General features: G+C 48.4%; 1 long non-coding RNA gene across 1 annotated transcript; it reads left to right on the top strand.

The window, feature by feature from the left end:
• Positions 1-630: 630 nt before the first annotated feature.
• LOC122697039 lies at positions 631-17,952 on the top strand. Its single transcript, XR_006341984.1, has 3 exons — positions 631-697; positions 2,438-2,517; positions 17,331-17,952. It is a non-coding gene; the product is annotated as an uncharacterized LOC122697039 (long non-coding RNA).
• The last annotated feature ends 5,821 nt before the right edge of the window (positions 17,953-23,773 follow it).

The raw sequence follows: 23,773 nt of genomic DNA, 5'->3' as shown, positions 1-23,773 counted from the left end.
AACTAGAGCCTATTATACGGAGTGAAGTAAGTCAGGAAAAGAAAGACAATATATATGGACATATATATGGAATCTAGAAAGATAGTACCAACAATCCTATGTATAGGGCCACAAAGAGACACAGACATAAAGAACAGACTTTTGGACACAGCGGGAGAAGGAGAGGGTGGGATGATTTGAGAAAACAGCTTTGAAACATATACATTACCATATGTAAAATAGGTAGTCAGTGGGAGTTTGATATATGACACAAGGACCCCCAAAGTGACAGCGTGGAAGGATTGGGTGGGGAGGGAGGTGAGAGGGGGTTTCAGGACGAAAGGGTCACATGTATGCCTATAGCCAATTCATGCTGATGTATGGGAATATTGTACTTTACAATATTGCAAAGTAATTATCCTCTAATTAAAATAAATTAATTAATTTAAAAAAGAATATGGCCCAAGGGACATCAATCTCCACTTCCCTCCCATACAGGCTGGATGTGGCCGACCATACCATCCAATGATACCACCACCCCACACTGTCCTCGGCAGACTGACCTTGCCACTCCCCAAACAAGAGGTGGAGTCCGTTGGCGGACTTGCATGCGTTCTGGCCCTGGGCTGTTTTGATTGATAGAATACCTCAACGTGATCTTCTGCGTTAAGAGGCCTGGCAGCTTCTCCTTTCATATCTCAGGGAAGCCAGCTGCAAGGTAAGAAATCCAAGTTCCTGGAGACCCAGGCCCTGGAGGGGATCTGCCCAGCCGAGGAGCCATTGGGACGTTCCGGCCCCAGCTGAGGCCGCAGGAAGAGACTGGCCTTTCTCCAAATGGCAGAGTCATGAGCAAATACAAGATTGGTGTTGTTTTAAACCTCTGCATTTGGGGTTGGTTGGTTATGCAATGGTAGCCGACAAGAACACAGGCTGGGCTTGCCCCGGGGCTAAGAGACCTCCTGCCAGGTTTTGGAGAAAGTCCTGGAGTGGGAAAGCAGAGCCACCTAGGTACCCTGGGGAGGGGTTCGGGCAGCAAGTACAGGACCACCCACTGTAGCCACACTGACATTCCAAGTGAGCTGAGGAAGTGGGACATGGGCACAAACAGCACCCACTGCCCTGACACTCAACCTCTCCTCACAGGAGGGCCCTTCCTTAAACAGGATCAAAGTTCTTTACCATCAAGATATGGAAGGCTCTTCTACTTTGGGGTCTCCCGTCCTCTCTGCTGTGTCTGAACCACACTGGGAAGCCTGGGATCTGCTACCATCTGGCCTTGCATCCTAAATAGGCCACCTTGGTCATTTATAGGATGCTTACTTACCTGTGACCTCAGAACATATTTAATCTCTGCCACAATGAGAGGTCAGGATTATCATCCCCCTTTGGAAGCAGAGGCACAGAGTAGGTACATAACTTGCCCGAAGTCACACAGCTAGAAGCAGAACCTGGCTTCTTCTAGAAGCAGAACCTGAGACCCCAGAGCCTGTGCTAGTAATTATCATACACCCCTGCCAGATTAGGGTTCTGCTCCAGGGTCAGGGGATCCAGAGAGGGTGCCCTGCAGTTCCCAGCTACCCATCCTCTGCAGGACCAGTGAGATGAACCAATGAGCACATCCCAGCCCTGTGGTGACTATCCAGCAGTCACAGGGGATTCCTGGACTCTGTCTCAAGAGCTTCTGGGGACTTCTCTGGTAGTCCAGTGGTTAAGAATCCACCTTGCAATGCAAGGAATGCAGGTTCGATCCTTGGTCAGGGAACTAAAATCCGATGTTGTTCAGTTGCTCAGTCAGACTCTTTGCGACCCCATGGACTGCAGCACGCCAGGCTTGACATCTGCCGGAGTTTGCCCAAGTTCATGTCCTTTGAATCAGTGATGCCATCCAACTATCCCATCCTCTGTTGCTCCCTTCTCTTCCTGCCCTCAATCTTTCCCAGCATCAGGGTCTTTTCCAATGAGTCAGCTCTTTCATCGGGTGGCCGAAGTATTGGAGCTTCCGCTTCAGCATCAGTCCTTCCGATGAATATTCAGGGTTGACTTCCTTTAGAACTGACTTGTTTGATCTTGTTGCTGTCCAAGGGCCTCTCAAGAGTCTTCTCCAGCCCCACAGTTCAAAAGCATCAATTCTGCATGCTGCAGGGCAACTAAACCCTCCCATCGCAACTAGAAAAAGCCCTCGAGCCACAGTGATGATCCTGTGTGCCTCAACTAAGACCTGAGGCAGCCAAATCAATCAATAGATAAATATTTTTTTTAAAAAAAGGTTCTGACCCAGCAGACCTGGAGTAAAATTCAGAAATACTCAGCTTCTGGAAATGCCAGGCTGATGATCTCAGAGGGCAGGTTTGCTCTGTGTTTCTGGCATCTTCTGCCAATCCCTCCCTGCCTGTGTTTATATTCTGCATTGAAATCTGTGTTTACTTCCAATTAGCTAACACTCCCTCCTCTCTCTTAGATTCCTTCACCTGCAGCTCTGGCCAGCTGAACTGTTCATCTGGAGTGTTGACATCACACTGTATTCAATTCAAAGCACAGGTGCCTGTTGAGTCCCTCACGGGCGGCCTAGAACACCTAGCGCTGGTGGCTGAGGGGGAAGAGAAATGAGGAGCAGACAGTAACCCACCAGGTGGTCACCCCGTGTGTGTGTGTGTGTGTGTGTGTGTGTGTATCCACTCACATTCCCACCCTGAATAGTTCACTCCAGGGGAAAGGTTCTGACCCGGGGGTCTGGAGCCCACTCACACCTGCTCATGAGAACTAGTCGTTAAAGTTTCAGAAATTTTACAAGCTGATTGTATTAAAAATTAAATTATATAATCAAACTGTGTGAGTCTCCTGCATTGGCAGGCAGATTCTTTACCACTAGCGCCACCTGGGAAGCCCTCAAATTGTGCGCAGAGGAAAGGTACTCAAAACGCATCATTTCCTAATTACTTTACATGTTAGCACACTCCAGGCGTTTGAGGTTACTGACATCCATTGGAGGTGCCCGGTGGACATATCACATAATGGTATATGACTGTTTCCCTTGCCAACTTTATTTTTATGACATCATGTTGTAGCTTAAAATAGCCATAATGCAAGTATTTACACCTCGGAAATGAGCAAATACTTTCATTAGGGCTCTCCTCTCTGTAGAGAGCCAGATGTCAAATATTTACCAGCATGTCGTTGCACTCATCTTCTGGATGGGCTGTGTGGCGGGATGGAATAGACTGCAGTGAGGTTTTGCCCACCTTGGGAAGGAGCAAGCAATGTCAGGATTTCAGGGAGAACATAATTCATAAAATGCCCCTTACCATCCTGTGGGCCTCTGAGACCATTGCTGAGAGGGGGTGAGGATTCAAGGCCGTGGGTGCCGATTGCGAGGGAGTGGGTGGGCAGGTGGCACAGGGACCTGCCCCACGTAGGTACACGGAAGGGTACACCCAAGGGTCACACTCCAAATTGGAGGAAGAAAGGGGAAGAGAGGCCTTCTGTAGAATGCCTATCTGCCTTCAGCTGGAGTTCTCCGGCTGCCCAAAATCTAGTCCAGGACATGCTTTATACGTTCCCAGTTGCACTGTGGTTTCAGCAAAGTCCTCATCCCCTAGGTGTCCTTGTAATTAAAGGAGAGACCCTGTTGGCAAACACTAGGTGTGATAACTGAACCTGGACTATTGGCGGGGGTTGGGGGTGGTGTTGGGAACCTCACTAAGGCTGCAAGGATCATATCACCGAGCAAGAACACCATTGACACACAGAATGCTGTGCCTGATTTAAGCCAACACAGGAAGGACTCTAAGGCCTTCCAGAAATTCCCCGCCCCCAGTGCAGGGGAAGAGGTGACTCCACAGAGGATATCCAGGGTCCTAGTTAGAAGTGGATGCTGCGGAGGCCCAGCGCCCCAGCCCCACCCCAGGATCCTCCCAGAAGCTCACTCCCTCCTCAGTGAGCCAGCTGCGGTCCAACCACGCTGAGCCGCGCAGCAGGGGCTGGGGCTGTCCCTCGAACATTCACCACTCTTCAGTGACCACTTGCTTTGGGACAGGCTCTGTGCGGGACTTGACAAGGGGCCCCAGGGAAAAGGCTCCTCTTCTTCTGTTTGAGCCCACCTCCATCCTCCGTGTGTATTGGTGGCAGGAAAGAAAGGAGAGTCAGTAGGGTTGGAGTGGGGGTTCCATCATGATCCACACGGAACTGCTGTGTGTTAGTCCAGGTTCTTCAAGAGCTGGGTGCTGGGTTAAGCCAGAAAGGACCATGTTAGGGGAAACACCTGTCAGAGGCTGGTGGCACCATCTGACCAAGATGCAAGTCCCATCCTGGGTGACTGAGAGGGAGGCAAGTTTGGGTGAAGCAAGCTAGACTGCCCTGATGGCTGTGGGGGGTTAGGCTAGGATCTGGTGAGCCCCAGGTCTCCAGGGAACAGACACACCTTGGTACCCTGTTCTGCTCAGTCACTGTCTGGAGCAGTCCACGGTCTGGGCACAAACATGGTGATGGATTTCAGAGGCAGCAACCAGGGTCATTGATCAATTACCTACCTATGGTTGGAAGTCTGTGGGCACTCTTTCATGGCTGCCATATAATAAAGAAGGCAGTGTGCCGAAGAATTGATGCTTTTGAACTGTGGGGATGGAGAAGACTCTTGAGAGTCCCTTGGAAAGCAAGGAGATCAAACCAGTCAATCATCAGGGAAATCACCCTGAGTACTCTTTGAAAGGACTGATGCTGAAGCTGAAGCTCCTATACTTTGGCCATCTAATGGGAAGAACTGACTCATTGGAAAAGACCTTGATGCTGGGTGAGATTAAAGGCAGGAGAAGAGGACAACAGAGGATGAGATGGTTGGATGGCATTACCGATCCAATGGACAAGAACTTGGGCAAACTCCGGAGATGGTGAGGGACAGGGAAGTCTGGCATGCTGCAGTCCATGGGGTCACAAAGAGCTAGGCATGACTTGGTGACTCAACAAGAGCAATAGCGGAAAGTGTGCTCACATAGAAGTCAGACAGTGGAGAGAGGAGGATGGAGCAGGCAGGGGCACAGAGGAAGGCAGAGGGGCATGAATGTGGGGTGTAGAGTATGTGTGTGTGTGGTGTATACATGCATAGCATGAGGTCAGACAGACAGAGAAAAGGTGGCCAAGGGAAATAGAAATATAAGATACAAACAGCAAGAGAGACAAATGAACAATACAGAGAAGACAACTTTCTAGCCCCCAGCTCCAAACTCTCTATAAGGAATTGCTTATAGGTCCCACAGAAGGCAACCCACTCCAGTACTCTTGCCTGGAAAATTCCATGGGTAGAGGAACCTCGTAGGCTACAGTCCATGGGGTCGCAAAGAGTCAGACACAACTGATTGACTTCACTTCCCACCTCTGGATCCCCTGAGATCACCTGCTGAATCCTAACCACAAATTTTCTTTCTGTGACTAGCTAAAGTGGTCTCTAGTCCTTACCAGGTAACCCCAGGAGAAGCAGCCCGAGATAGTAATGAGAAGTCATTTCTTCATGCTCCTCTACCACAGGCTGGCATGATGGTACACTAACCTTCTAGATTCTCTCGGCAGTCCCTGCCTCTCCCAGGTTTTCTATTCTGCTGTTCTCCACTTTGCAGGTAACTTCATATTTGTGGCTGCTGGCTTGTTTTCTATCAATAGATGTCTCGCAGGTGTCTGTCCCATCTTGGGCTGCCTTAAATGCCAGGCTCAGCCCTCTCCTAGCCGCCTGTCCTCGGGCAAGTCACTTAACCTGTCTGTTGTTGCTCAGTCACTCAGCCGTGTCCAGCTCTTTTCAACCCTATGGGTTGTAGCACGCCAGGTTTCCCTGTCCTTCACCATCTTCCGGAGCTTGCTCAGAGTCATCTCCATTGAGTTGGTGATGGCATCCAACCATCTCATCCCCTGTCGTCCCCTTCTCTCGCCTTCAATCTTTCCCAGCATCAGGGTCTTTTCCAATGAGTCAGTTCTTTGCATCAGGTGGCCAGAGTATTGGAGCTTCAGCTTCAGCATCAGCCCTTCCAATAAATATTCAGGACTGATTTCCTTTAGAATTGACTGGTTTGATCTCCTTGCAGTCCAAGGGACTTTCAAGAGTCTTCTCCAGCACCACAGTTCAAATGCATCAATTCTTCGGTGCTCAGCCTTCTTTATGGTCCAACTCTCCCATCCATACATGACTACTGGAAAAACCATAGCTTTGACTATATGGACCTGTGTCGGCAGAGTAATGTCTCTGCTTTTTAATAGGCTGTCTAGCCTTTCCTCCAAGGAGCAAGCATCTTTTAACTTCGTGGCTGCAGTCATCATCTGCATTGATTTTGGAGTCCATGAAAATAAAGTCTGTCATTGTTTCCCCGACTATATGCTATGAAATGTTGGGACCAGATGCCATGATCTTCATTTTTTGAATGTTGAGTTTTAAGCCAGCTTTTTCACTCTCCTCTTTCACTTTCATCAAGAGGCTCTTTAGTTGCTCTTTGCTTTCTGCCATAAGGGTGGTGTCCTCTGCATATCTGAGGTTACTGATATTTCTCCCAGCAATCTTGATTCCAGCTTGTGCTTTATCTAGCCCGGCATTTCACATGATGCACTTTGCACATAAGTTAAATAAGCAGGGGGACGGTATATAGCCTTGACGTACTCCTTTCCCAATTTTGAACCCGTCTGGGCCTCTGTTATTTCTCAGGAAAACTGGGAGCTATAACCTGCCTCAAAGATTAGCATGTGGGGCCCAGGGCCACAAGGTGGCAGGTACATTACGGTCCTTCCACTCACCCTAGGTAACAGTTGACAATAACTGAGTGAAGTTCCAGTGAGAACTTTGGACAGCTGTCATTTTCCAGGTCAGAAGCTGACCATCTAGTGCCCCCTGTCTACAGCTCCCTCCAGGAGATGGGAGGCAGTGATAATCTAAGATTTACCTGAGATTTACCTGAGGCCTTATTTGAATAATTGTTTACATTCCAATCCTTTGTCTCTCTTAATCTTCTCATCAGCCTAATGAAGGAGAACTCAAATTCCTGTTTTGCATGGATAATCTTGTGGTCCATTGACTTGCCTAAAGTCACAGAGCTGGGCTGCCCTTCAAATCTCCAAGACCTCATCCCCACCATGAGGGCAGCCCTCCAACCTCTGGGCCTCCAGGTCAGCAGTACGTACCATGTGAGACAGAGTATCCAGCTTGGCCTGTCTCCAAAGGACCACTCTTGAGATTCCTCCTTAACTGGCAGTGACCCTCCGTCCAGGGTCTTTCTGTCCCTGGTTCTGAGCAAACTCTTTAGTTGAGTTCCACTGGAGCACCCCAGAACGCCCAAACCTACCTCTCAACTCAGCACAGGATGTTACAGCCGAAGAAAATTCATTCCTTTAGGGAGAATCTATTGAGCACCTATGGTAAGCCAAGTACCATTTTAACCATTGAATATTAGTGATGATCTAATGATTAGATTCTGATCCAATAGCTCTAAACCCTGACTGTGTATTGGAATCACAGGGGCCCTTTCAAAGTATGTTACCCAGATCTTACTCCAACCAATGAAATCAGAATCTTGGCAGAGGAAAGGAGGTGAGACCAGCTATCAGAATTTTATTTAAAAACTTCCTGGATGGGGACTTCCCTGGTGATCCAGTAGTTGAGAATCCGCCTTTCAAAGCAGGGCACTCGGGTTTAATCTCTGGTGGGGGAAGTAAGATCCCACATGTTGCAGAACAGCTAAGCCCGAGCACGACAACTAGAGAGCCCACGCTCCACTAAAGAGAGGCCTGCGCACAGTGCAACTAGAGAAAGTCCAGGCACCACGATGAAGACCCAGCACGGCCAAAAATGAAAATAAGTTTTAAAAATTAAAAGAAAAACTCCCCAGATGATTTTAATGTTTTCCCAGGATTGAGAACCTCTGATCTAGTTGAAACAGAGACCCCCTCATGTTACAGAAGAAGGAACTGCAACCCAGAGATGGGCATTGCTTTGCCCAGAGTCACAAATCTGAACCTGGTTCCTCCACCTTCAACCCTCCAGTGCTCTTTATGAAGTTAATTGGTAAGAATTTACTAAAGGCATCCTTACATGAACGTGGGGTAGGGCAGAGAGAAAGGTGCTGAATGTGGTGGATACATCTGAGATGCTTTCCCTACCCACTGTTCTTCCTGAAGACGGACAACCTAGGTAGCTGTCTTGGAACCACGTGTCTCACCTTGTAAACCTGATTGGACTAGGAGAGGAAACCTGAGCCAAGATGAGCCATTGAAATGGGCTGGCTAGGCATTTGAAATTAGGATGACTCGGTAAAGAGTCTGCCTGAGTGCAGGAGACCTAGGTTTGATCCCCAAGTCAGGAAGATCCCCTGAAGAAGGGAATGGCAACCTGCTCCAGTACTCTTGCCTGGAGAATTCCATGGACAGAGGAGCCAGGCAGGCTGCAGTCCATGGGATCGCAAAGAGTCGGACACGACTGTGGGACTAAGTTTCACTTCACTTTGACTTTCTTAAAGGATGAAGACAGTGAGCTGTGGGGACCTAAACCTGAAGTCATGGAGGTTTGGGAGCAGTGACAGGTTTTGGGGTCATGTGTAAGCCAGAGGGTGGGGAGAGGAAGGAGGTATGCAGAGAGATGGAGGAGAATAGAGCAGACCTCTGGCGAGAGAGGTGGAGACATGAGTGGGTGGTTTCTGTTTCCCCTGATAGCTGTATCGTTTCATTGAACCTCACCTCTTGTAACTGCTAGGTTCTTTGACACTCAAAGGGCCTTGACCAATATAAGTATGGGGAACAGTTCATGCAAAAGTCTGTAGGCACCAAAGACCCTTAGGTGCCCCTTGCCTTGCCCCCAACCCTTAACAGTGTCCCTCTGAAACATGAGTCCCCTGTCATTCAAAGTATTCATGTCTCCCTCTTGGAGATGTCAGCAAGTTGATCTCACATGTCCTACTCAACCACATGATTCTGAATTTCCAAAGTGAGTGGGCAGAGAGGTATTTTAAGATTGTTTTTTCTTTTTCTTGGCATCCAGTGCCCCTTGCCGGACACCTGGTCCCTGGCAAGGAAGCCTGTACCCCTGGGGATGGGAGTGGGGCGCATAGGAAACAAGAGTACGAGAAAGTTCCTTGATCCCCGCCCCGTACATCCACGCACACGTCCCCGTGGCTGGAGAGTGGCAGGGGTGTGAACAATGGGAGCCTGTGAGTCATGGGGGTAGGCAGGATAACGTTTCCCCAAAAAGGTTCCCTCTAGCCATGTCCGGAGTCACTGACGTAGGCAGCTGCCAGGCAGTGACACCTGGAAAGACCTTCAGTTCTGGGCAGTCACTTGCCCTGCCCTGGTTGACCTAGATTTTCTTTTTTATCTTTTAATTCAACTTTTATTTTTAGCAAAGTGATATATGTATATAAATACTTTTGAAAAGTCAAATAATACTACACAGAGTGTCGGAAAACAGCAATTGCCTGCCTCACCCTTCCCCACCTCCAATCCCCAGAGGCAACTTCTTTTAGACTTTCCAGCCATTTCTTCCTATTTTTCTTCTACTTCTTTAATAACATATAGCTATTTTTGGAAAATTCATTATTTTTTCAATTTATTTTATTTATTTGGTTGCCCTGGGTCTTAGTTGCGGCACAAGATTTTTAGTTGCAACATGTGGGATCTAATTCCGTGACCAGTGTTCAAACCTGAGCCCCCTGCACTGGGAGCTCAGAGTCTTAGCCATTGGACCACTAGAGAAGTCCCTCCCATTATTATTTTTGTTATCCTACTATGAAAGTGGAAAGTGTTAGTCTCTCAGTGATGTTCGACTCTTTGTGACCCCATGGACTGTAGCCTGCCAGGCTCAGCTGTCCATGGAATTCTCCAGGCAAAAATACTGGAGTGAGTTGCCATTCCCTTCTCCAGGGGATTTTCCCAACCCAGAGATCAAAGCCAAGTCTCCCACATTGCAGGCCAATTCTTTACCATCTGAGCCATCAAGGAAGATTACTTTGGTTAATACTATATATTATCTTCCTATCACAAAAAAAAGAAATTAGCTCCATTCTATCCCCAACATACATACTTTTTTCTCTGTCACCCAAAATAGTTCTCAACTCAATGTCAACACTATTATAACTATGTAAATATTTTTAATGTACTTGAGTACACTTATTTTTTCTTGCATGATTTTTTTCAAGTTTTTTGTTTGCTTAACTGGGTGTGTTCCTTGTTACTCATTAACTCTCAAACTCCCTGCTATATTTGTAAAACTTCCCTCAGAAGGAATAATCTACCAGTCCCAGTTTGGTTTTTTTTTTTCTTGGTATATAAAAATACCTGCTTTCAGAACCAAATATTTTCTGCTTCTGCCTGGCCGGATGGTTACTGTCTAGGCCAGCTCACATCCTGAAGTGTCTCTTCACCATTGATTGGGAATTCCCTTTGCCTTCTTCCTACATCAGTCCCCCTATTTTCTTTTTTTTTTTTTTTCTTTTTAAAAATAAATATTTATTTATTTATTCTTGGCTGCACTGGGTCTTAGTTGAAGCACACAGGCTTTGTTGCCCTGAGGTGGGATCTTACTTCCCCAACCAGGGATCAAACCCACATCCCGTACATTGGAAGGTGGGTTCTTAACCACTGGACCACCAGGGAAGTCTCCCCTGTTTTCTGAAAACAATCCTTTATGTTTTTCTTTACTTTCTTGGTTGATGGAGCATATCCTTCAGTAACCTTTTGAGAAATGGTGCAAGGGTGGTAAAAATTTTGAGAGCTTGTATGTCTTAAAATATTTTTTTCTGCTTTCATCTTGACTGATAGCATGGTTGGGTGTCTAGTTCTAGGTTGGAAATTTTTTCCTTCAGAATTTTGAGAGTTTTTCCTCTTTGTCTTCTAGCTTCCTGGATGGTTGTGGAGAAGTTTAATAATATTCTAATTCCTGGGTCTTTTTATATGACCTGTATTCTTTTTTTCCCTCTTTCTCTCTCTCAGAAAACTTTTTGGAATCTCTTTATTCCCCAGTACATTGGTTGGTGTACTTTCTCCTTCACAGTGCTGAGTTCACAGGCTCCTGTTAATCTAGAAGCTCATTCCTTTTGGTTCCCTTCTGTGCTTGTTATGTTCTATCTTTTTGAATTAGACCTCTTTGATTGGCTCTCTGACTTTCTAATCTTTACTTTTTGTCATCTTACCCTACTTTCCAAATGATTTTTTAAATTTTATATCCACCCTCCTATTGGTTAAAAAGAAAGTCTCTGTTTTTATTTTATTTCTTTTTCTTCCTAACTTTTTATTTTAAAAAATTGCTAATACACAGAAAAGTTGAAAAGAGAAGTATACTTAGCTTTCTTTTCCTTGCCGTCTAAGTTAGTGCTGGTCAATAGAAATAAAATGTGAGCCACATATGTAATTTTAATTTTTAATTTTTTTGGTAATTTTAAACTTTATAGTAGCCACATTAAACTGGTGAAGAGAAATAGGTAAATTTAATTTTAATATTTTACTTATTTCAAAATATCAATTCTACATGCAATCAAAACAAAAATTATTATTGAGGTGTTTTTCATTCTTTTTTATTGTACTGTCTTTGAAATTCAGTGTGTATTTTATACTCATAGTGTATCTCAATCTGGCTGATGTCAACACAGCTTCTATGTCAAGTGCATAGAAGCCACATGTCAAAAGTAACTACTGTGTTAGATAGTGTAGGACTAGGTTGAACAATTGTTAATGATGTATCTATCTATGAACTGCCTGTATATTTTGGCAGAATTATTAGAAAGAAATTTGCAGACCATACTATACATGATTTTTAAATACTTTAGACTGCAGATTCTAAAATTAAGGACATTCAGTTACATGATCACCCTTAAGAAAATTAACAATAAACCCCTAATATCTTTAATATCCTAGCCACATTCAAAATTTCCCCAATTGTATCTGGCTTTTCTTTTATAGCTGATCTATTTGAACTAGGATCCTTTCTTAACTTTCTTTGGCCAATAGGTCCCCTTAGTCTTCTTCTTTTTTTTTTTTTTGACCATCTTTTGTGGCTTGCTGGATCTTAGTTCCCTGACCACAGATTGAATTTGGGTCCTTGGCAGTGAAAATGCTGAGTCCTAACCACTGCACTGCCAAGGAATTCAAGGAATTGCATCTATAACAGTTTTATCTTTTTGTTTCTACAACATTGACATTTTAAGGATCTAGACAAGTTGTCTTGTAGAATGCCCTCATTCTGTATTTGTCTGATTCTTTCCTCATGATGTCATTTAACTTTATCCCTCTTCCCCTACCTGCTGTATTTACTGCAGACTGAAAGTTAGATTATGGTAAAATCCAGGTGAAATATTTTTTGCAAGGATATTACATAGGTTATCATCATATTTTTAATTTTCAAGAGCTATTTCTTGTTCTGTGAATGTTACTTTCTTTAGCATCCTAGTCTCGTTGCAAAGGTTGCAGTATTTTTATTATCTCTGAGAAATATTAATTTTCTCAAAGAGGCAAAAAAAAATATTCTGCTTTCTATATTATCTCTTGAGTTGTTTTTTTCTTATTTGCTTATTCTGGCTTCTCTTTTTCACAGTGACATCTCTCTAGCAATGCCCTGTGGTCGTTGGTTGTCTATTTATAGTAATAATTAAAACTAAGGTGCTGAAAGGATTCGGTGACAAACTTTTTTTCTTTTTTTGGTGACTTTTTCATTGAGAAACATTTATTTTATTGATCCATTTACTTATCTATCTATTTACTTCTGGCTGTGCTGGGTCTTCATACTGCTTGTAGCCTCTCTCTACTTGCAGCAAATAGGCGCTACTCTTCATTGCGGAGCACAGGCTCTGGAGTGCGTGGGCTTCAGTAGTTGTGGTACATGCACGCCGAGTCGCTTCAGTAGTGCCCGACTGTTTGTAACCACATGGACTGTAGCCTGTCAGGCTCCTCTGTCTATGGGATTCTCTAGGCAAGAATACTGGAGTGGGTTGCCATGCCCTCCTCCAGGGAATCTTCCTGACCCAGGGATCAAACCCGTGTCTCTTATGTCTCCTGCATTAGCAGGCAGGTTCTTTACCACTAGCGCCACCATGGGCTTAGGTGCCAACATGTGGGATCTTAGTTCCCAGGCCAGGGATCGAACCCATGTCCCCTGCATTGGGAGGTCGATTCTTTACCACTGGGCCACCAGGGAAGTCCCTGAGAAATCTTTAAATGCCAGTGTCTGTAGGACTCTTCTCCTGGGACAGTTTCCCTAGAGAGAATCCCTGGAATTTGCTGGGGGCAATAAACCTGTTTCCAATGTTCTGATGCTAAATGGGGAAGGGCTCATGGAAACTTACCGTTTGGTGTTCAGACTTGTCTCTGTTGGTAAGCCAGCCCATTTTCTGCCAGAGTGGGGAGAGCAGTGTCCAGCTGCGCAAGAAGTGGGAGGGGATCTGGGGTTTTCACAGTCCCTTAACCCACTGCCAAGCAGTCCTCTTCAGCCCCACCCCCAGCAACCTCCCTCTTAGAGGGATCTGGCATTTCCAAGTGCAAGGCGCCCTGAAGCAGCACCTTCTTAGGGTATCCTGCCCATCCTCCCACCCCTGCCTCCCCACCCAGGTAGTTAAGGTACAGCTTCTGCCAGGCTAAGTGACTGTTCATCCCTTTTTGGCTCCTGGAATCCTGCTGACTACTGCACATCTTCACTCTTCTTGTCCCTGGGGGCTGTGCCTCGTTGTGATCATCTTGGTGGTATAGGAGACCACTGAGATAAAAAGTGGCCAGTCCTTTATGCTTTCTCATCAGCAATGACCCATTCTCTGGAGGTAAAAATCGAGGCTTAGAGAAACTTGGAGATCCCATATCCAAATTCCAACTCTACTAAGACAGCAGCATGGCCAGAGACCTGGGAGAAGCTTGAAGCCTAAATTCTCTGCTCTGTGGTCTGGCTCCTAGCGATCAGGGAAGCCCGGACCTTGACTTTGATGCTAACATGGCCCCTTTTCCCAGTTACATCTTCAGACTCCAGCACAGCACTCCTGCCTGTCTGCTTGCTCTCTCTGTCTTCCAGGGCCTGGCCCTCCCTCTGTCTCTAAACGTCCCCTCTTTTGCTACTTTTCTTTCTTTTCTCTTTTTTTAATCTCATTTTCTTATTCTCAGTGTCTCTTCTTCCTTTTTTCTTCCCTTTCACCCTGTTTCTGCTTCTGTCTTTTCATTTCCCCCCATTCTTTGTCTCCCCCTCGCTCCCTTTATCCATCCCTGTCTTCTCCCTTTGGTAAAGCCGGAACTTTTTGATCTCCACTAGTGATTCTCAGCCAGGACTGAGTTTTTCCTGCTCCCCCAGGAAACCCCTGCAGCTGAGGGGGCCGGTTGGTGCCATGGACAACTAGTGGGGAGAGGCCAGGGATGCTGCGCAACAACCTATGATGTGCAGGTTAGGCCCCACAGCAAAGAACCACCCAGCCCAAAATGTCAGCAGTGCCGAGGCTGAGAACCCCGGGTCTCCTGTAACGCCTACTTCACACATCATCTCTAGTTAGTCCCTCTCAGAGAAGATTGTGGAGAGCAGGGGTCCAGAAGAGAGGCCGCTGCAGCAGCTCAGGCAGTGGGTGGGATGCAGCCTTGGGAATCTGCTGGGATCGGTTTTGGCCTTGGAAGTGAAACTGCTGGCCGCTCAGTTGTGTCCCATGCTTTGCCATCCCATGGACCGCCAGGCTCTTGGGTCCATGGGATTTCCCAGGCAAGAATACTGGAGTAGGTTGCTGTTTCCTTCTCCAGGGGATCTTCCTGACCCAGGAATCAGACTTGGGTCTCCTGCACTACAGGCAGATTCTCTGCCGTCTGAGCCATCAGGTGAGGCCGGACACTTCCTTAGGGTCAGCCAGTCCGGCGGGAAAGCTCTCCTTAAGCCGCTCTAGCTGTTGGCCCAGGTGTTTACTCGGCTGTGAGACCAGCCCTGGTCCCGGCTCAGGAGCGGGCGATGAAAGCACAGCCGGCCGGCTACCCACACCACGCTGGCCTCTCCTGCTGCTGGGAGGTGGGAAGGGTAGTCTCCTACGTGTGTGAGCAGTGGAAACCGACCTCTTCCTGAGCCCAGCCTGCCAGAAGCCCCCCTAGAATCGGGATGTGGTGTGATGGGGGGCCAGGCAAGAGCCAGCCCACCTTCCATGCCTGTAACCCTGTACTATCAAAGCCTCCCCAGACTGCATGGGTTTCTTCAAGATGGTCAACATGGGGGAGGATTGTGGGGCAGGATAGAGTCTGGCCTTGATGAACTCAGTGAAGGAGACCAAGAGGAGATCCTGGAGAGACCTGGCAGGGTTCCCTGGCTCCAACTCTATCTTTAGATTCTGGTCACCCTCTGTGGTCCCTCAACGTTCCTTCTCCCACTCTTACATAGTTATGGAATCTTTACCTGGACCCATGGTTGCCCAGCCAAAGACTACATTTCCCAGACACTCTTGCAGCTCTGTGTGGCTTCAGGACTAATTTCTAGCCAATGAGATATGAGCAGAAGTGCCAGGTGCAACATCTGGATTATGTCTTTAAAAGAAGGCTGCAAATGTGATGGCAGGAGCTGAAGCTTCTATTTTGGACCATATGAAGCTATAAGTCGATGGTGACAGAGTACCAGAGTACAAGATGCCTAACTTGGCACCATCACTGAGCTGCCATATTAACTCCATACCACCTCAGACTTTTACATGAGAGAGAAATTGTTTCTTGTTTAAGCCACTATATTTTGGGGTCTATTTTTCAGTAGCAACCTAGCATGTGTCCTTAACTAACTCCTTAGAGAAGTCTTACATGAGCTACTCCAAGTCTAGGCATCCCCAGAACTTTTCAGATGACAAACCCATGATCCAAGATCACATTTATAGTTAATTTATGACAGACTTGAGGCTTGAAGCCAGGTTCATGCACTGGCCTGGATGAAGCCCAAGGTTCTTTCCATTTCTGACATCCTAGGATTCTCTGAAACCATCAAGGGGTATGGCCAGCACCAAGGAACTCTGGCTTACTGGAGACTCTTACACCCAGTCTCATTCAATACAATGATTTTTCCCACCCTCTGCCCTCTCTAGCCAAGCTCCATCTTAATTCAGGAACTTTTTTTTTTCAGTTGTAGCATGTAGGATCTTCAGTTGCATCATATAAACTCTTAGCTGTAGCATGTGGAATCTAGTTCTCTAACCAGGGATTGAACCCGGGCCCCTGTATTGGAAATGCAGAGTCTTAGCACCAGGGAAGTCCCTAACTTAGGGCCTTTTTTTAATGCTGTTCCCTCTGCCTGGAACAGGTTTCTCTCTCCTTCAAATCTCCAATGACGCTTCTTCAGGAAAACCATACCTATCAGTCCCACAAACCTGAAAACTTCAAGAGGACAGGAATGATGTCTGCTTTTTGCTTTTTGTCATTATCTCAATGCTATCTCATTATCATGGTGCCACAAGAAACAACTGTGAAATGAATGGATAAATCCCTCTGGGAGCATAGCTATACCTGTAGTCTGGAAGATGGCTGGGCTGACCTCATCAGGCAGCTTGCAGACCCAGGAGTGGAATCCATTAAGAGGGATGCTGTCATCCATGCCATGCCCACAAGGAAACAACCCTCCAGGGTCCAGGAAGCTCCTAGAGAAACTCCTTCAGAACTTGACCTGCCTCTGACTCAGTAGGTCTGGGTGGACTATGAGATTCTGCATTTCTAAGAAGCTCGCATGTCATGTTACTGTCCATTGACCACACTTGGAGTGGCAAGCCCTGGGGGGCCTCAGACTTCTTCTAGGAGTCCATCTGTCCACTCTCCTGTTCTGTGTGCATGGGGCCCCAGAGCCTGGCTCCTCAGTCCAGGGGGGCAGGTCCTTTGTCCTTGCAACTTCCCAGGACAGCAACCAAGATCATGGCCCAGTCTGTTCACCCCAGAGGCACCACATGGCAAACCTGGCAACCCCACACCCTGCAGCCCTGTCCCGGCCACCAGCCACCACTTCCTTCCAGTTCTAGGCCGATTCTCCATCTTGGCATTGGCAGCTGCTGTGATGCCCTTGGACTAGAGCCATCTCTGTAACTCTGTGTTTTGACAGGGTTAATTGACTTTAAAACACAAAGGCTGTGTCTGTGTGCGTGTGTATTTAGGAAGGTTCTACCAGAAAAGTGAACACGGCCTTGTCCACAGGGGCCCCCTTGTTGTATGGTGTTTGCATGTGTGTGTCTGTCTGTCTGTCCTCGGGTCCTGGGCCTCTGACTCCAGTGCAGGACTCTGCATTGGTGGAGTCTGGAGGGGGAGGCAGGAAGGAAAGACCAGGGCACTAGCAGCTTCATCTCTGGGCCTCCTCGTTCTCCTCCACTGAATAAACATCTTGTTTGTCGACCAGACAGTAGCCCCGGGGCTTACACTCCTCCTCCTACCCTCTGCAGGGCTCAGGACTGGCTAGACCTGCACAGGAAGTCTGACTGAACCATAATCCGGCCTGAAAAGTGCCAAGGAGGAAGGCGCCATGCCAGGCCTGTTGACGGACCCGGCCTGGGAGGCCAGATGTACCTTCAGCACACGGGCTCCGAATGCCGCCTCCTCTTCCCCGCACCACCCCCACCTCCCCGGCACCACCCGGAGCACAATGGGGCCATTTCAGAGCAAACCCTCATCCGTGAAATCCGTACTCCCAGAAGGAGTTCCCAGACCCAGTCAGGAAGGCTCTGGGGCTCCAGAGTGTAAAGTGAAACTCAGCTTTTGACGACCCATCTCCTCCACCAGGGTCTGCGGTGACCAGGTGGAGGGCGGGGGACACAGCACCCTCACAAGCCAGATCCCCTCCCACCGGAGGCAACTAGCAGAGGCAAGGGCAAAGAGAGAATGAGCTCCTTGTCTCTGGAGACGTGACCTGTCGCTGGGAGGCCTGCGGTCTTGCCACTTTAAGCAGCTAGGGTTATAGATGTCAAATTCTTCATCCCTCTGCCTCCAGGGCTGACCAAACTGCAATGAAAACCACTCATCCTGAGTTTAAAGAGTCCTAGAAAAGTCACCTTCACAGCTTCTCTGCACCCCTAGGTCCCCGGGGACTTCCTCTCCTCCATCTCTCATTTGGACAATATTAATCCCCAGCAGAGCCTCTAGTTTCCACGTTTACGAATAAATTGGAGGTGGTCTGTTTCTCTGGACGGAAGATGACTAAGGTCATGAAAGTGAACGAGGGTGTTTTACAAATATTATTGAAATTGGACCCTATAAAGGTCGCTTCCTGCCCACCCCTTGGCCCTCCTTTACATGGAGGCCCAAACAAGGGCATGGGACACATCCTTGGAAGAGGTGGTGGGCTCTGGGAGCCAAGGCGGGTGTGTGTTGGGGGTTTCTCGGCCTGGTCTTCCGTGGGGGGCTTGGACAGCTGGCAGCCCCCCTTCTCTCTTTCCACTGTCTCTTGTCCCTGTACGGGCTCCTAGGCCCCCCACATCCTGCTTCCTCAGCAGCCAGACCGTGTATCTGGGCTTGTGAGGCTGGAAATAAACAGCATCAAGGGTGTGGGGATCACTCTTGTCCTGGTAACCATGGAGGACGCCTCCCTGGTGCTGCTGCCACCCACAGAGCCTCAGAGGGCACAGCGGAACCCAAGGCCCCTGAGTTCCTGTGAGGTCTGGAGCCTCAGCCCCAGCAGCATGGCCCCAGGATCTTCCCTGACTCATCACTGAGTCGGCGTCTCCACAGTCCTTGGCGTTGGGATCTGGTACTTGCATTTATTGAGATTTGGTCTTGACTATTTTTAGACTTCTCCCAAATACATGTGAGTATATGCATGTGTTTCTGTCTGTGCAGACACACACGAAAGAAAAAACATACAGAGTGGGAGAGAAAGGAATAGAGGCAGCAAGACAGTGTCAGGGAGACAGGGGGATGACCCAGCAGAGACTGCTGGAGACGAGAAACTGTGCGTCTCCTCTCAGATTCTCTCTCTTCCCTCAGCAGGGCCATGTCTCCCCTCAGACTGGGGCTCCCTGACTGTGTCTCCCCTTAGACTGGGGCTCCCTGAGGCGGGGCTGTGTCTCCCCTCAGACTGGGGCTCCCTGAGGCAAGACTGGGGCTCCCCTCAGACTGAGGCTCCATAAGGTGGGAATGTGTCTCCCCTCAGACTGGGGCTCCCTGAGGGCTTGTCTGTGTCTCCCCTCAGACTGGGGCTCTCTGAGGCGGGGCTGTGTCTCCCCTCAGACTGGGGCTCTCTGAGGGCTGGGCTGTGTCTCCCCTCAGACTGGGGCTCTCTGAGGCGGGGCTGTGTCTCCCCTCAGACTGGGGCTCCCTGAGGGCGGGGCTGTGTCTCCCCTCAGACTGGGGCTCCCTGACTGTGTCTCCCCTCAGCCTGGGGCTCCCTGAGGGCTGGTCTGTGTCTCCCCTCAGCCTGGGGCTCCCTGAGGGCTGGTCTGTGTCTCCCCTCAGACTGGGGCTCCCTGAGGGCAGGGCTGTGTCTCCCCTCAGACTGGGGCTCCCTGAGGGCAGGGCTGTGTCTCCCCTCAGACTGGGGCTCCCTGAGAAGCTGACCGGCCTGGAAGTGAGGAGTCACACGTCCCCCCAGTGTGTGCATCATGAGTGTGTGATGAGCCTCCTTTCCCTAAGTCTTCAGAGGCTTCTGTAGACAGTCCCTGGGAATTCCCTCTGTTTCTGGGCTGGAGGTTAGAGAAACCCCAGCCTGGGGGTCCTCATGAACAGAGACAATGTGGATGGACCAGTACGCCTGGTCCTCCCCACAGGGCTGCCTGACCCCTGCCGCTGACCCCTGCTCCCCACCCCACCCCTCGTTCCTTCACTCTGCCCCTCTGTCTGCTGTGGGCTGAGAGGCTCGGAGCCTGAGATCTGCTGCCCAAGGCAGCCCCGACAGAGCAGTCCTACTGCTGTTGTCTAATCCCTCCGCCGTGTCCAACTCTGTGACCCTGTGGACTGTAGGCTGCCAGGCTCCTCTGTCCATGGATTCTCTCTCCAGGGGATCTTCCTGATCCAGGGACTAAACCCACATCTTCTGCATTAGCAGGCCGATTCTTTACCCCTGAACCACCTGGAAAGCCCGCAGTCCTAATGGAGGGTCCGCAAACCCAGCTCACTGGCACCAGCGATGGGCTGAGGGACAGCCTGTGCATGCTTGGCACAGTCAAACCTCCAGCTTCCTCCCTTCATGCCTGGCAGGCCTCATGACCAGGCCTCTCTGCTCATCCCTTGGGCCTGTGTGGATGCAGAAGGCCAGGCCCTTTCTTCCTGTCATGATGCTTCTTTGGAGGAGGAGGATGGATCCAGGAACCAGGAAAGACATGGCAGAGAAAGACAAGGAGGACAAAGGAAACAGGACAAACCGTGACAAGAGTGGTGTGTAGACACGGCAACTGTGAAATTGGATGAGGTGGCGATGGGTTTTTAATCATCTGTCTTACCATTTTTGCTCTGTCACTGGACAAACAGAACTCCCAGTAGAATTTAAGCTTCTTCAAGGCTGGGGTCTTCTTTTTGTTGACCATTGCACCCCATGGATCTAGATGCCCAGCACGTAGTAGGTGCTCAGTTAATATTTATTGACTGAGTGACAGATTCTCAACTGGTTTCACGGAATTTGGCCTCTTGTATTGTGCTTCTTTCTTTCTTTTTTTTTAAGTTAATTTATTTTTTATTGAAGGATAATTGCTTTACAGAATTTTGCTCTTTTTTAAAAAAAAATTGATTTGGCCGGGCTGGGTTTTTGTCGCTGCATGGGCTTTTCTCATTGTGGCTCTCTAGTTGTGGTGCCCAGGCTTCTCATTGCAGTGGCTTCTCTTGTTGCTGAGCATGGGCTCTAGGGCACTTGGGTTTCAGAAGTTGAAGCACACGGGCTCAGTAGTTTGGCTCCCGGGCTGTAGAACACAGACTCAATAGTTGTAGTGCACCAGCATGTGGGATCTTTCTGGATCAGGGGTCGAACCAAGGAAGCCACGAGGGAGCCCCTCTTGTGTCGTAAACTCTGAGACAAGTTTCCTCTGTTCCCTACCTCCACACACTCACACACCCCAGCACATGTGGGGCTGTGTGGGGTGGGCCTGGCAGCCAGGAGACCTGGGTTCCTGCATTGACTCTGCTCCTCTCAAGGTGTGTGATCAGGCAAGTCTCTGCCCCCAAGTCTTAGTTTTTTCATCTGTGAAATGAGGAGAATGGATTAGTTTAGTAGAGGGGAAGCCAGTGTGGGTTTCATCATAACTCGGGCCCCGGAGAGGCCACAGTGAGGGGCTCGAGTGATGCTGAGTTGGGACTGAATGTGGGCGCTTGCGCTGGGAGATGCGGCCTCCTCCAGCATCAAACCCAGCTCCTGCTCAGAAAACCCTGCATGCATGCATGCTCAGTAGCTTCAGTCATGTCTGACTCTTTGCAACCTTATGGACTGGAGCCCGCCAGGCTCCTCTGTCCATGGGGTATCCCAGGCAAGAATACTGGAGTGGGCTGCCGTGCCCTCCTCCAGGGGAATCTTCCCGACCTAGGGATCGGAACTATGTCTCCTGTGGCTCCTGCATTGAAGGAGGATTCTTTACTTCTGAGCTGTTGGGGAAGCCCCAGGAAACCCTGGAAAGACCTGTTTGAGTCAAAATTATGTACCCCGAAATTTGATGAGCCTCTCGGTGGAGGAGAGAATCTAGGAAGGGTCCTGGCTGCTCTGCGAAGTCGAAGTCGGGGTGAGCAAGGGAGGAGGGAGCAGCGCCCCCTCCTTACCTCTGCAGACCTCAAGTGCCAACCTGCCGGCTGAGCATCACACGGGCGCCACTGCCCCCTTGTGGCCACACCCGCAGCGCAGCTGAGGAGTCCGTCCCTGGAGATGCTAAGTACCGCCAGATGAAGACCTCGGGAAAACCAGGTTCTCCCTGGCTGGTGTCAAGCCTGGGGAACTTAGGGTATCTGTGCCTCTGGCTTCCCTTTCTGCTTCAGGCCCAGCCACCCAGAACAGGAAACACTAGAAACCAAAGCCACATGGTGAGGTGTACCCAGTCAGAGCTGGGAGACGAGACAGGGGGCTTTAAGCTGCCTCCAACTTGCTGTGTGTCCTGGGGAGTCAGATAACCTCTTGAAGCTTCCACATCCTCGTTTATAAAAGGAGAATAACAGTTTCTGTCCTTCCAGCCTCAGTCGTGAGGGCTTGTGAAACACTGTTTGCATAAACCCCTGGGCAGGCACAAAAGGTTCAACAGACAACCATGAAAAGGAAAGTGTGAAGGAGGAACTCAACTAGGGGTTCCCAGAGGCAGACCCCCAGGACGCCCCATCCCTTTGCCTTTAAGAAACTCATCTCATCTGCAGAGCCCCGCAGAGCCCCCCAGAGCCGCAGAGTGTCCCTCCAGCCCTCTCCTGGGAGCCTCACCCTGATTGCACAGTGAAACACTGTCATAGGACCTCAGCATCCTCACGTTTGCTGGACAACTGATGCTCAGGGACCTTGGTGCTTACCCTTCCCAGCCCCAAGGTCCACAGAACAATAACCACCTTTTCTCCAGTTCTAGTGCCAGTTCTTCACTGTATGACACCTCACCATGAACTTTCGTATTTCTAGCAATAGTCTCTTTCACGACTATTTAGGCTTTCTTTTTCTTTCTTTTTTTTTTTTTTTTAAGGCTTTCTTTTTTAAAATCACATTCCTTCAAACTCTTCAAGTCTCTAGACATTTGCTCTCCAATTCTGAAGCCACATCCACATTTTTGGGCACTTGTTCTAGCAGCAACCCCAGAAGCGAGGAAAGAGACATAAACAGGTTCTCCCTCAGTCCTCAACCCCGCTCACACCTGCTCTGATTCTTGGCCTCCAGAAATGTGAGACAATACATTTCTGTTGTTTTAAGCCAGCAGTTCGTAGTCACTCTGTTACTAAGACTTCCCTGGCATTCCAGTGGTTAAGACTCTGCGCTCCCAATGCAGGTCTGATCCCTGGTCGAGGAACTAAGATCCCACATGCTGCATGGTGTAGCCATTTTTTTTTTTTTTAACTAAAAAATAAAAAGATGTGAAAGCCCTAGCAAATGAACACATACCATTTTATCCTCTACCTGGTTCTGCTCCAGCCCCAGAATGCCCCTCCATGAAGACTCCATCTCCACCCTCCTCTCCTTGCTCTCTAGTTGCCCCATCCACTCCCCTGACTGTCATCCCTGCATCTCTGCAGTGGTCCTAAATAGAGTCACAGTCCCCACAAAGCTTCATGAGTCAGGTCCTGATTGGTCTCTTGACAATAGTTGTCTCGGATGTGCCAGACTTGGGGTTAGATTTTTCACTTGCACTCTCTCCCTGAATCCTTGTTTGAGGAGAACGCCAACATTATTCAAGTTCCCCAGGGGAGACTGAGGCAAGACTGTCTTTTTGATCACAACCATTCTAACAGGTGTGAGGTGATATCTCACAGTGGTTTTGATTTTCATTTCCCTTATGATTAGTGATGCTGAGCACGTTTTCATGTATCTGTTGGCCATCTGTCTTCTTTGGAATCGTGTCTATTCCAATTCTCTGCTCATTTTTAATGGATTATTACTTTGGTTTGTTTTTTTTTTTTGCTAGAGTTATATGAGTTCTTATTGTATTTTTGGATATTAACCCCTTATAAGATAAAACATTTGCAAGTATCTTCTTCCATTCAGTAGGTTGCCTTTTCATTTTTATTAATGGTTTCCTTTGTTGTACAGAAGCTTTTAATTTTCAACATTTTAACTTAATCTAATTAATTTTTTGATCCCGCTGCACCGCATGCAGAACCTTAATTCCCTGACCAAAGACAGAACCTGTGTCCCCTGCAATTGGGAGCACAGAATCATAACGATTGGACTGCCAGAGAATTCCTGTGGAAGTTCTTTAGTTTGATGCAGTCTCACTTGTTTATTTTTGCTTTT

This window comes from Cervus elaphus, chromosome 7, assembly GCF_910594005.1.
Source record: "Cervus elaphus chromosome 7, mCerEla1.1, whole genome shotgun sequence".
In the NCBI taxonomy this organism is placed as follows: domain Eukaryota; kingdom Metazoa; phylum Chordata; class Mammalia; order Artiodactyla; family Cervidae; genus Cervus; species Cervus elaphus.
Note: the sequence above shows the minus strand (reverse complement) of the source record. Positions and strands in the feature narration are given on the sequence as shown.